The sequence below is a fragment of the Eptatretus burgeri genome, chromosome 12 (genome assembly GCF_056783735.1).
Source record: "Eptatretus burgeri isolate ZD-2024b chromosome 12, Ebu_testis_v1, whole genome shotgun sequence".
Taxonomy (NCBI): Eukaryota; Metazoa; Chordata; class Myxini; order Myxiniformes; family Myxinidae; genus Eptatretus; species Eptatretus burgeri.
The window spans coordinates 59,777,226-59,790,365 of NC_140972.1; the positions used below are offsets into that span (position 1 = coordinate 59,777,226).

Sequence of the window (13,140 nt, forward strand, 5' to 3'; positions counted from 1 at the left end):
ATTGAAATCCTGACTTCTAGGCAATGGGAATATTTCTGTTACTGAAAATCCTGACGTGATACAGCAAAACGGTTATGATTTTTGAAATCAGCGTACCCAAATTAGTCTAAATCACTTTACACATCTCCAGTAAAAAATTTTTGTTGTTCAGTGTTATCCTTGAGATGTCTCTACAACTTGATTGTAGTCCACCTGTGGCCAATTCAATCGATTGGATATGATTTAGAAAGAAACATATTTCTACATAAGGTCCCACAGGTGATAGTGCATGTCAGAGCAGAAACTTAACCATGAAGTCCAAGGAACTGTCCGTAGAACTCCGAGATAGAATTGTGAGGAGGCATAGATCTGAGGAAGGATACAAAACAATATTTAGTGTGTTAAAAGTTCCCGAGAGCAGAGTGAGCTCCATCCTTAGGAAATGGGAAAATATTGAACTACCCAGACTCTTCCTGGAGTTGGCCATCCGATTAAACTGAGCAACCGGGCAAGGACGTTGGTCAGGGAGGTGAACAAGAACCCAATGACCATTCTGACAGAACGACAGAGTTCCTTAGCTGAGATGGGAGAACCTGCCAGAAGGACAACAATCTCTGCAGCACTTCACAAATCTAGGCTTTATGGGAGAATGGCCATATGGAAGCCACTCCTGAGAAAAAGGCACATGACAGCATGTCTGGAGTTTGCAAAAAGGCACAGGAAAGACTGACAGCACAAGGCAAAAGATGCTGTGGTCTGATGAGATGAAAATTGAACTCTTTGGCCTGAATTCAAAGCACTACGTCTGGCAGAAACCGAGCACAGCTCATTAACCATCTAACACCATCCCTACTGTGAAGCATGGTGGTGGCAGCATCATGCTATGGGGATGCTTTTTAGCTGCAGGGACTGAGAGATTTGGAAGGATCGAGGGAACAATGAATGGAGCCAAATACAGGCAAATCCTTGAGGAGAAAACGTTTCAGAGTGCAAAAGACCTTCGACTGCGGCAAAGATATACGTTCCAACAGCATAATGACCTCAAGCATACAGGCAAAGCAACACTGGAATGGCTTCATAATAACAACATGAAAGTCCTTAAGTGGCCCAGCCAAAGCACAGACTTGAATCTCATTGGGAATCTGTGGAAAGATTTGAAGGTTGCTGTTCATCGACACTCCCCATCCAACTTGAGCACATCTAAAAGGAAGAATAGGAGAAAATCCCCAAATCCAGATGTGCAGAGCTGATAGAGACATACCCGAGAAGACTCGAAGCTGTAATCGCTGCCAAAGGCGCTTCCACAAAGTGTTGAATCAGGGGGTTGAATATTTATTGACGCAAGACATTTCAGCTTTTAATTTTTAATTAATTTGTAAAAAAAATTCTGAAAACTTGCTTTCACTTTGTCATTGCAGGGTATTTTGTGTGGATTGGTGACCCAATTTTTTAATTAAATCTATTTTAAATTCAGGCTGTAATACAACAAAATGTGACAACATTCGAGGGGTGTGAAATGAATACTTTCTGAAGGCACTGTGTATACTTACACATACGGTATACATGTTGGATTGCATGACTTTGCATGTGTGCACGCATATCATGCACATGCCGTGAATATATACATAATCAAACCGTATCAAGACCTCAACAAAATTGAGATTTTCGTAACGGGGAGAACAATGGGCCACCAAGATTTAATATTAGCCAATCCATACGCCTGTCGGAGAGTCTCTATTCATGGGGTAGCTCTTTAAGTTATGTACCAGAGGGTTGTTATGGATGAGGCAAGGAACTCAACGACAAACCAATTGGGATATTTAGCACCCTCAAACTAGTAGATTTGACATCCGGCTTAAATTCAAATTTGAATGATGGAGTTCGATGATAAATAACCACCTGTTATGTAGGCAATGCAGTCAAATGAGTCAGTCGGATCTCGTCGTGGGGAATTAAAACAGGTTGAGATGGCTTAAACACAACAGTGTTGCCAATATAGCAAACCTGCCAATCCTCCGAGGGCTGTTGAAGATGTTCTCAAACAATGATACAATAGTCAGTTATATTAATTTTTTTCTATTTTTCAATATACAAGTACAAATACTCATAGCTGGTATGAAAATACAGTCGTCTATTTTTCATTGAAATAAATGCCTTGGTATATTTCTTCTCTTGGCATGTGAATATCTTGTTGGAAAACTTTTGGCATTACTTTTGTGAATATCTTGTTGAAAGAGCTTTCTGAATGGCCGACGAAGCTACACAATTGACAAAACTGCGAATCATTTCTTGAAAACTCTTGAGCCCTGTGCATGGTGAAACAATTAAACGCCGATTTGTTTTACTCTATTGCTGTGTGGGCTCAGCTGTCCTAGAATTTAGAGAAGCATGGTGATTGGTGGAGGCGGTGAAGGCATGGGGTTAGGGGAGGGAGGACTGTCTGACATTTGAATAAAAGGCAAGGAAAATGCAGCTGACTTGGATTGGGAGAAACGGTAACTGAACGTGAACAAACAAACCTATCAGCGACAGGTAAGTTTGTTTTTAATGCATAAAAATCATGTTTGTCTGAATAATATCAAAGGCTTACAACCTTTTTATCCACAAAACAACTTTTTTTGCAAAAAGAAAATTAAACTTTTAGTTGCACAACTCCATGGAGACTTTTAGTAACCTTTCGTTGTTTAATTTTTTTTAATTTTAAGCAGTGTTACATGATTTCATCACACACGTGATAGTGAATCAGCTGACTCGGTGCTGAGGCTATGAGTGGGTTTGGAAATCTGTCAAAAAGTAAAGCAGTGCTCTTTATTATTCTTGCAACTTCCAAAAATTTCACGGTTCCCAGTACACATTTGTAACTTTTTGTTGCGCAACATAAAGTTACAGAAAGGTCAGGCCTATAAAGCTCAAGGATGTTGTGCAATAACATCACAAGCAGTGTAATATGTCATTAAGACACTTGAATGCGCATGAAATAGTGAGCACATTAGGAAATATCACTGCACTTTTAAATAAATACCAGTCAAGGATATTGAACAATCTGACTGTGACGACTGGCTTTTCACCAATCAGTCACATGTAGTTCATCACAAAACAAGAATAATCTTGCAGAGTTAGAGAAATAAACCTGAAAACAGTGGTAAAACTATATGGCGTGTTATAAAAGTTATACGTAGGAACAAGACGTGCCGATTTAATTTTTGACTTTATAAGGACGGATAATAAGAACGAAAATGTCTTTCTAATTAAAGAGCAGAGAGTACGTACTCTCTACGTACAAGCTCCATCACCTATAGAGTGCTTCGTGCTCCGCCATTCTGTGGGAGTGGTTCGTGCTCCATTACCCTGAGCGAGTGCTTCGTGCTCAGTCACCCTAATTGAAAGGTTAATGCTCTGTCATACTGAGCGAGTGGTTCGTGCTCAGTCATCCTGAGCGAGTGGTTAGTGCTCCGTCACCCTGAGCGAGTGGTTTGTGCTCTGTCACCCTGAGCGAGTGGTTCGTGCTCCGTCATCCTAATTGAGTGGTTAATGCTCTCTCATACTGAGCGAGTGGTTCGTGCTCCGTCATCCTGAGCGAGTGGTTCATACTCCGTCACCCTGAGCGAGTGATTCATACTCCGTCACGCTGAGTGAGTGGTTCGTACTCCATCACCCTGAGTGAGTGGTTTGTGCTCAGTCACCCTGAGCGAGTGGTTCGTGCTCCGTCACCCTGAGCGAGTGGTTCGTGCTCCGTCACCCTGAGCGAGTGGTTCGTGCTCCGTCACCCTGAGCGAGTGGTTCGTGCTCCGTCACCCTGAGCGAGTGGTTTGTGCTCCGTCACCCTGAGCGAGTGGTTTGTGCTCCATCACCCTGAGTGAGTGGTTTATGTTCTGTCATTCTGAGTAGTTGTGAAATAACACCCGATTTCCAAGCCGTTTGCCATATTAATGTGTTTTCTCAATTACAGAGCCAAATTTTTTTCCACCCATCTACATATGCAATTATGACATCATAAGGATGGCCCCTATGACATCATAAAAAAATCACTCATTCCACATGAGGAGTACTTGCTTTATGCCAAGTTTCAATTTTTTCCTTGGTGTGGTTTCAGAGATAGAGGTCCAAATTTTTTTCTTTTTTTCCAATATGGCTGCCACATTACGTGACCTATGACGTCATAATTATCATTAAAATATTCTGCATGAGTAGTCGACGAACAAAGTAATGAATCCAAATGAAATACCCTCTCCTTCAGCGAGGGTAATGATAACATTGTAACATAGCATATTTTCATTAACACTCATAATATTTACAACAATAATTGGAATAGTCATATCACATGACAATAATAATAACGAGCATATAATCCCCGTGCTGGCCCCAAGGGATTGGTGAAAGGCAAGCTAATGCACAAGCAGTACAGCAGGCGGGTATGCCACAAGGCTACGAGACCAATTAAAATTTGGTCCATCAAACGACTGGGCCCACTAGTTGAAGAAATATTTAAACTGACATTTAGTGTTCCTTTTTCATCTTTGTTTTGACATACCACATTGAGTGGAGTGGTCAATGTTCACTTAATCAGAGGTCACTGTTTATTTCCCTCGTGTGCACATGTCACTGGCTCGTAACAACACTGAGCTGTGCATTTTGCAATTGTTGCACACATGTCTGATATTGATCCATTCATACTTTCCACTGGTGCGTCCAGTGTTCGAGCCTACAGAAGAGGTTCTCGTATAGACAAGGCAGGTACTTGGGGTACAGAAAACAAAATTCTTACACGAGCACATTTGCTGAATACCCCAGTGTATGTGTACAGCAGCGAGAGTATGGATAGGGGAAGGTACTCCCCTTTGCATGTTGATGAAAATTTACCTGATAAGTTCACTCAGATGGCAATGAACATCAGGCTTCAGCATGATCACTTTGATGTTGTTCTCTCCACTGTTAATCCACAGTAATTATTTTGAACATTTCTAAGTGCAGGTCATTGTGTGCCCTGAGGCTCGATGAAGACATTATGAGTGTCGATGAGTGGAGATGTCCTTGGATACCATAGGAGGAGATATAAAACCAGAGAGTTGGTGTCAAAGCTACCAATGCTCGCCTGTTTATACATTTATCGTTTTTAAAAGACTAGTCTAATAATATTTTTATAAAGCATTGCAGTGAAGTCTGATCCAAATAATTTTAAAGCAATGTATGTATTTGTATATTGTAATCGGTAAACTCGTACACATATTAAATTAATGGCAAGCGTCTAGTATAAACAGGCGAGCATTGGGTGGCTTTGACACCATCTTAGGTTGAAATTTAAAAATTTGATTAAATCATTTGTTAATTTCAACTTCACTACACCAATAGTATACCCCAAAGGAACCTCCATGCCAAATATCAGCATCATAGTACACATATTAAATGAATGGCAAGCTTCTAAAAAAATAACTTGCACAAAAAAACTTTAACGTTGATGTGCTACAAAAAAGTTAAGTTCAAAACAGGTCAAAAATTTAAAACATTTGTAATTATTTTTAAATTTCAACTTCACGACACCAATAGTATACTCCAAAGGAACCTCCATGCCAAATATCAGCATCCTAGTACACATATTAAATGAATTTGCAAGCTTCTAAAAATAATTTGCACCAAAAACTTTAACATTTTCACGCACATGCTGACGCTGATGCTGAAGGTCCTGTCACACCTTGACGTTTTAGCCAGCGTATGGCAACGTATCAAAATGTATCGAAAACGCTGGTGTACGCTGAACTATTGATGTTTTTTTCAGTTTTGGGCGTATTATAACGAGTTGGACGTATGCATAACATATTAGTAACGTACACAGAACGTTTCGATAACTTATACCAACGAATGCTTCTTTTTTTTTGTATACCTTGTCGAGGCTCGTATGAGAGCTAACACACAACTAACTCACAGCAAGGGGGCATGAGACAAGAGGGGCGGGAGTGGAAGGGACAAAACAGTGGGGAACAGACACATTAGGTGAACTGTGGAAGGGAGAGGGATGGGGATGGGACGGGGAACATGGCGAAGAGAAGATGGACATTACAGGGACTTTCAGGAAGGAAAGCAGGAGAATTGAAGGAAGTGGGCTCGCGGTGGATTATCGGGTGTAGAAAAGATCGAGGATTTGGATGGGGGAAGATAAGAGGTGGTGGTGAACAGCTGTTTTGAAAGCCTGGAGGGAAGAATGGGAAAGAATAGAGTGAGGAAGTTTATTCCAAAGGCGGGAAAAAAGAGGAATGAAAGAGTGAAGATGAGCAGTGATTCGTGATTTTGGTAGTTTTACCAGAAGGGGGTTGTTGGCGGACCTTGAGCGCCCTGTGGAAATGTGGTGGGGACAAATCGCAGAGAGAGCAGGGGGGGGCAGGCTGGAGAGGAGTCGGTAGAAGACAGAAAGACCACCGACCAACCTGCGGTGATTGAGTGAGAGGCCCAAAGACTCAGCTTCATTGCGGGAGATGCCGATGATCTTAAAAGCCCTGGTTTCGACAGCGTGAAGCCGAGAAAGGTGGGAGGCAGGAGCACCAGCCCAGAGGGGAGAGCACTACTCCATCAGGCTATGGACAAAAGCTTTGTAAGTGGTCAGGAGCTCATGAGGGCCGAGGAAGGACTTAGCACGATGGAGGATTCCCAGTCGGCGACTGACTTTTGAGGCGAGGTTGGAAATGTGACTTTCCCAGGAAAGGTCATGGCAGATAGTGAGACCCAGAAGATTGAAAGAAAAGACTTCTTCCAGAGGATTGTTGAGAAAGTGGATGGGGGGGTTTTCTAAACGGTCCTTTCGACGAGCCATAGTGAGAGTGTGAGATTTGTCTGGATTGAAAGACATGTTCCACGTGTTGGACCAGTTTGTGATTTTATCCAGATCTGCAGTGAGCGAAGAAGCTGCTGCTTGCCGGTCTGAGGGATGACAGATGGTACGGCAGAGGGTGGAGTCGTCGGCAAAGAGAAATAGAGGATTTTCCAGAGAGTCGGAGAGATCATTGATGAAAACCAGAAAAAAGAACAGGGTAAGAACGCTACCTTGAGGAATGCTAGAACCCAGAACACTACCTTGAGAAACTCCAGCCTGTACAGGAAGAGGGGATGAAAGAACTCCATTTAGGGCCACACGTTGACTGCGACAGGAGAGGAAGTCTGCGAGCCATGGGTGGAGATGGCCTTGGATACCATGGGAAGAGAGTTTGGTGAGTAGTGCAGGGTGCAAGACCGTGTTAATAGCACGTGATATGTCCAGAGATATGGCTCTGATTTCACGTCTGGCATTGAGGACCTCCATCCATTGTTGGGAGAGCAGAAGCAGCATATCCAGGGTAGAGTGACCTTGTCTGAAACCAAATTGATGATTGGAAATCAAGCCATTGGAGAAGATGAAGGATTTAATGTCTGAAGCGATGATGGATTCCATAACCTTGCTGATGATTGGGAGAAGGCTGATTGGTCTGTAGTTGCAGGGATCTGTTTTTGCACCTTTTTTATGCAGGGCAGTGATGTTAGCAAATTTCCAAGCAGATGGCAGATGACCTTGGGCAAATGAGAGGGTGAATAGAACAGAGAGAGGGTGAGCAAGAGCAGAAGAGCAGGCTTTGAGGACACGTGGGCTGATGCCGTCTGGACCGGTTGCAGAATCTGACTCGAGGTTTGAAAGCAAGCTCTCCACCTTGTCAGGAGAAAAGGATACAGAGTCCAGGGACAGTTGGGTGCGACTGGGTAAAGTGGGTAGAGAAAGTGATGGGTTTAGGATACAAGATTTAGCTGCAAACACCAAGTTTAGACATTCAGCTTTACCACATGTGGTATCAGCAGTGAGGCCATTTGAAGTAAGGGAGGGGATGGAGGGGGAACATACACCAGAAACAGATTTGATTAAACGCCACCAGGATTTTGAGGAGGGAGAGAGGTTTGAGAGTTCAGACTTGAGATGAGAAAGATGTTGTTTTCTGGCTCTCCTGAGAGTACACCTAATGTGAGGAACACACTTGTTCCGAGCTTTGTGGAAGGAACTGAGATTGCCCTCAGTTGGGTTTGCTTTCCATGAAGCAAAGGCAAGTTGTTTCAGGACAACTGCCTCACCACAAGCTTCAGTAAACCAAGGGCGGGAGGAAGGGTAGGACAACTGAAGACGTGAGGGGATAAATCTGTGCCTGAGGGAGAGCAAGTTTCTTTGAAAGAATTCCCAGTACGAGTTGATGTTGGAGAAAGTAGTGATAGGAGACCAGTCTGTAAGTTTGATGGCTGCTCGGAGACCCTGCCAGTCGGCTTGAGTGAAATGCCAGACTCGACGGTGGTGAGGTGGTTCTCTGATAACAGCCAGAGAGATGTCCACTTTGACAAGGACGTGGTCAGAAGAACCGATTGGAGCGAAGGAAGAGCAGCAGATATTGTCAGGGAAATTTGTCAAAATCAGATCCAGAAGAGATGGAGTACCATTGGTTGAGATCCGGGTCGGGAAGTTGACCGATTGAGTCAGTCCTAATGAGTCGCAGAAAGCTTTTGCTGAGGTGCCATGGCAGGTGAGAGAGGTACCCACACCTAGCCAACTGGCGTGATGACAATTGAAGTCACCACATAAGAGGAAGAGAGAGTTTGGATGAGAATATAAAAGATGGTCCATGTTTTCGGATAGTGAGGTGTAGATGGAGTCATCACTGTTCGGTGGACGGTACAGTACATATATAAACATGAGGTGGGAGTGGAGGGGAAGCCGAAGCCAGAGGTATTCCTGGGGGTGTGAGGGAGTGAGAGCAGTGCATGGAGAGTTGTGTTGGTGTTGTCGGCGTTCACAACTTATGTCCAACGATAGTCTAACTTATGCATAGCGCGTGGCAGCATATCGCCGACGATCACGTGGCGTAGCCTATCAAAAGGCTGCCGCTCGACGATTCAAATCATAACCGCACTAGAAATCGAAGTGTCAACATCACCGTCATGCCGAAAAAAAAAACCAAAAAAAACCATGGAGTCTGGAACACTGACGGGTTCCTCCTGTGAAGCCCATTTTTATATACCAATTCCCCTAAACGCTGCCAATACACCATTATATGGTAGCTGTAAGTTAGAAACACGTTCAGTAAGTTCTGTGGTCGTCCGGAAGACGTCAAATATGTCTACATACGTCAATATGCGTTGGAGATACGTTACACATAGGTTCAAAGCACGTTACTCATAGGTTAGAAATAAGTTTCAGGTACGCTGAACATTACCTCGATGTTTTTCGAATTATGAGTAACTTGCAAGTAACGTGTGTTGACGTGTGTCAACGATCGCATAATGTGCCTACAACTTATGGCTAGCATATGCAGAACGTGTGAGTCATACGCTGGCATACTTCGAAATAATTTGAGCATGCTTAAAATTTGTCAATGAGCCAGGCGTACTACGACATATGCCAGCGTGCTTCAGCGTGCTCTTAACGTATACAAAACTTACCCATAACGTATTTGACGTGTGCCAGCGTATTCGCCAAATTTTTCATACGTCGGCATACGCTGGCTAAAACGTCAAGGTGTGACAGGGCCTTGAAGCTCACACTGATGCTGACGCTCACGCCGGGGGTATCACTATAGCTCTCTGTTCTTCGAACAGGCGAGCTAAAAATTGGTCATTGAATTCAGCTACCAATTACTTTTGAGATCAACTTCGGCCAAAAGGTCAACAAAGGCTGAAATTTCTAAAATTGTCAATTTTCATCCGATTGACGTGAAATTTGAACAGGATTTTCAAATCACCTCAATGAATTAAACTACCAATTATATTGATGTTGACATAGGCCAAATTTCTAAAATTGTCAATTTTCATCCAATTGACTTGAAATTTGAAGACGATTTACACATTTAGACATTTAATTCAACTACCATTTATTTTTCAGGTGAGCATAGGCCAAAAGGTCAACATCGGCTGGAATTTCTAAAATTGTCACTTTTTATCCAATTGACTTGAAATTTGAACAGGATTTTTAGATCAGCTCACTGAAGTCAACCACCAATTATTTTTAGGTCAACATCGGTGAAAAGGTCAACATAGGCTAAATTTCTGAAATCCTCAATTTTCATCTGATTGACTTGAAATTTGAACGGAATTTTCATATGACATCACTGAATTCAACCACCAATTATTTTTGAGGTCAACATAAGCCAAAAGGTTAACAAATGCCAAATTTCTGAAATCCTCAGTTTTCATCCGATTGACTTGAAATTTGCACAGGATTTTCATAAAATGACCATGATGTGTCACGTGGTCTATCAGCCATATTGGATCCGAGGGAAAATATTTGGAAATCTTCATAGGATAAACTGCTTAACCGATCAATGCAAAATTTAACCAATTGATCAACTACCCATGGGAAATATGGTTTGATAAGGATGATGTCATTGGTCACGTGGTATGGCAGCCATGTTGGATCAAAGAAAAAATTACCTTGAAAAACAAAATAGTTCGCTCGCACCAAGTCCTTCTCAAGACTGTACGGGGTATCAATGTATTCTATGAATACCATCTAGTTCTTTGAGAAGCAAGCAATAAGCTGGAGTTGCAAGATACAGTCAGGGTTACCTAAGACATTCAGGAAGACATTCAGTGATTGACATTGCTGATTAAGATCCTTTGGCACTTTTGCTCCAAGATTGAGTATCTTCTGAGTATCACGCCATTGTGTTTTTCAAGATTATAAAAAAAATTACAGAAACAAGTGAATAAAATTTTTTGTGAGAAATTAAAAAAGCAATGTCGGCATGACAAACTACAGTCCAAAAAAGTTTTAAATAAGATAGGGATGATGTTGGTTTAGAGAGGAGCTAACAGTATTGCTGTCACACAACAATCCCTACATCACTGCCTCCTTTAAACTTCATCATTTTATTGCTTCAAGCTTCTACAAACACTCCACTGGTTACAACAGTACTTTATTACTCTTGTAGTGTGGCCACATCCTGAGACTTAAGGCGCTGTCACACCTTGAAGTTTTAGCCAGCAATGGCAACGTATAAAAATGCATGTAAAACGTTGGCGTACGCTGAAGTTTTGAGGTATTTATTTTAAGTTTTGGTCGTATTCATAACATATTAGTAATGGGCACAGAACGTTTCGTTGTGTTAAAGATAACTTATACCAACGAATGCTTAGCATGTTGTCGGCGTTCACAACCTATGCCCAACGATAGTTTAACTTAGGCATAGTGCGCTGCACGTATCACTGACGAACTCGTGGCGTTCTCTGTTAAAAACCTGCCGCTCGCTGATTTAAATCATAACCGCCTGAAAATTGGAAGTGTCAACATCGCAGTCACACCTTGACGATTTCGCCAGCATATGCCGACCTATGAAAAATGTGTCTAAAACGCTGGCACACGTCGAATACGGTATGGGTATGTTGTGTATACGTTAGGAGCACGCTGAAAAACAATGTAGTACGCTGTCATATTCCGTGGTACGTCTAGTATGTCGTGAAATTTCAAGCATGCTGAAAATTTTACAACGTACTCGACGTATGGCTCACAAGTTCCGCATACGCTGGCATAAGTTCTCGGCACGCTTCGCGATTGTTGACACACGTTACTTGTAAGTTACTCATAAGTCGAAACATGTCGAGGTAATGTTTAGCATACCCGAAACTTAATTTTTAACCTATGAGTAACGTGCTTTGAACCAATGAGTAGCGTGCTTTGAACCTATGTGTAACGTATCTCAAACGCACATTGTCGTATGCAGACAAATTTGATTGACATCTTCCGGATGACCACAGAACTTACTGAACGTGTTTCTAACTTACAGACACCGTATAATGGTGATTTGGCAGTGTTTAGGGGAATTGGTATGTACAAATGGGATTCACAAGAGGAACCTGTCAGTGTTCCAGACTCCATGTTGAGTAGATGTCAATGTCAGTAGTATCAGTAGTAGTAGTATTTGGTGAGCATGTCAGTTGTAGTAGTAGGTGAGCGTGATGGGGAGGGTGTGGGTGATGATGGATCCTCGTTGCGTCCACGAATAGGAGACTACTTTGCACCATTGTTCGATGTTCTTTTTGGCTAATTTTTTTTTTATTTTCTCATTCCCACGATGAACTATTTTTTTGTTTCAGTTTTTAAAGTATTCAAAAAGACTTGGACAAATGCATAATGTACCAGTAATGAACACAGAACGCTTCGATAACTTATAGATAAGTTATATCAACGATTGATTAGCGTGTTTTAGGCGTCCACAACCTATGCCCAACGATAGCCTAACGGATGCATAGCGGGGCAGCGTATCGTCAACGATTACGTGAGGTTTTCTATTCATAGGCTGCAACTTCACTTTTAATAAATGCCTGTCACTCGCCCATTGTTTTTGGATGCTGGTGCTCAGCAATTGAAATCGTTTTCATTGAACGAGTTAAATCGCTTCCACAGCACTGCAGTCACGGCACCAACAGCAGCAGACTCGTGCCAGCCTCATGCCAGGCTCAAGCGGATCCCTGTAGAAGGTGTACTGCTTGGTTATCCTTGGACCCACTCTGGCTTGCAGCTCGTCGAACATCACTGGGGGCAGTCGCAGGAAGTTGATGAAGGATGCATGGTCCTCGTTCCGGAGTTCCACCATGAGCTGGTCATATATGCCGTAATGGCGTCGCCTCCCGATCCATGGTCTGACCCAGTTCCTTATTCTCCGTTCACGTCTTCTTCTCCTGGCTCTATTGGCATGCAACTGGTGCAGTGTCAACTCGATGAGGTCCATGTTGATGTTCGAGGACAGGTAGGTATTGTCGTCTCAGCCTTGCCGTATCCTCCATCTCTCGGAATGACATGGACATGTACTCACCACGAAGTCTAAAAAAAAGACGGGTTCCTCCTGCGAAGCCCCTTTTTATATACCAATTCCCCTAATCGCTGCCAATACGCCATTATACGGTATCTCTAAGTTAGAAACGCGTTCAGTAAGTTCTGTGGTCATGCTGAAGACGTCAAATACGTCTACATACGTATTTGTGCGTAGGACATGCTTTACAAATAATTCCGAAGCACGTTACTCATAGGTTATAAATGAGTCACGGGTACCCTAAACATTACTTTGACGTGTTTCGACGCATGAGGAACTTTCAAGTAACGTGTTGCAAAGTGTGAACAACGATCGCGTAACGTGCTTGCAAAACGTTAATCATAGGTTAGAAATAAGT

At 42.6% G+C, this 13,140-nt stretch overlaps 1 protein-coding gene across 1 annotated transcript in view; it reads left to right on the forward strand.

Moving 5' to 3' along the window:
• Window positions 1-2,435: 2,435 nt before the first annotated feature.
• Window positions 2,436-13,140, forward strand: part of LOC147015714 (spondin-2-like) — a 47,742-nt gene continuing 37,037 nt past the window's right edge. Inside the window, exon 1 of the mRNA XM_085848158.1 lies at window positions 2,436-2,511. The gene's annotated coding sequence lies outside the window, so the exon portion shown is untranslated. The remainder of the gene's footprint in view (window positions 2,512-13,140) is intronic.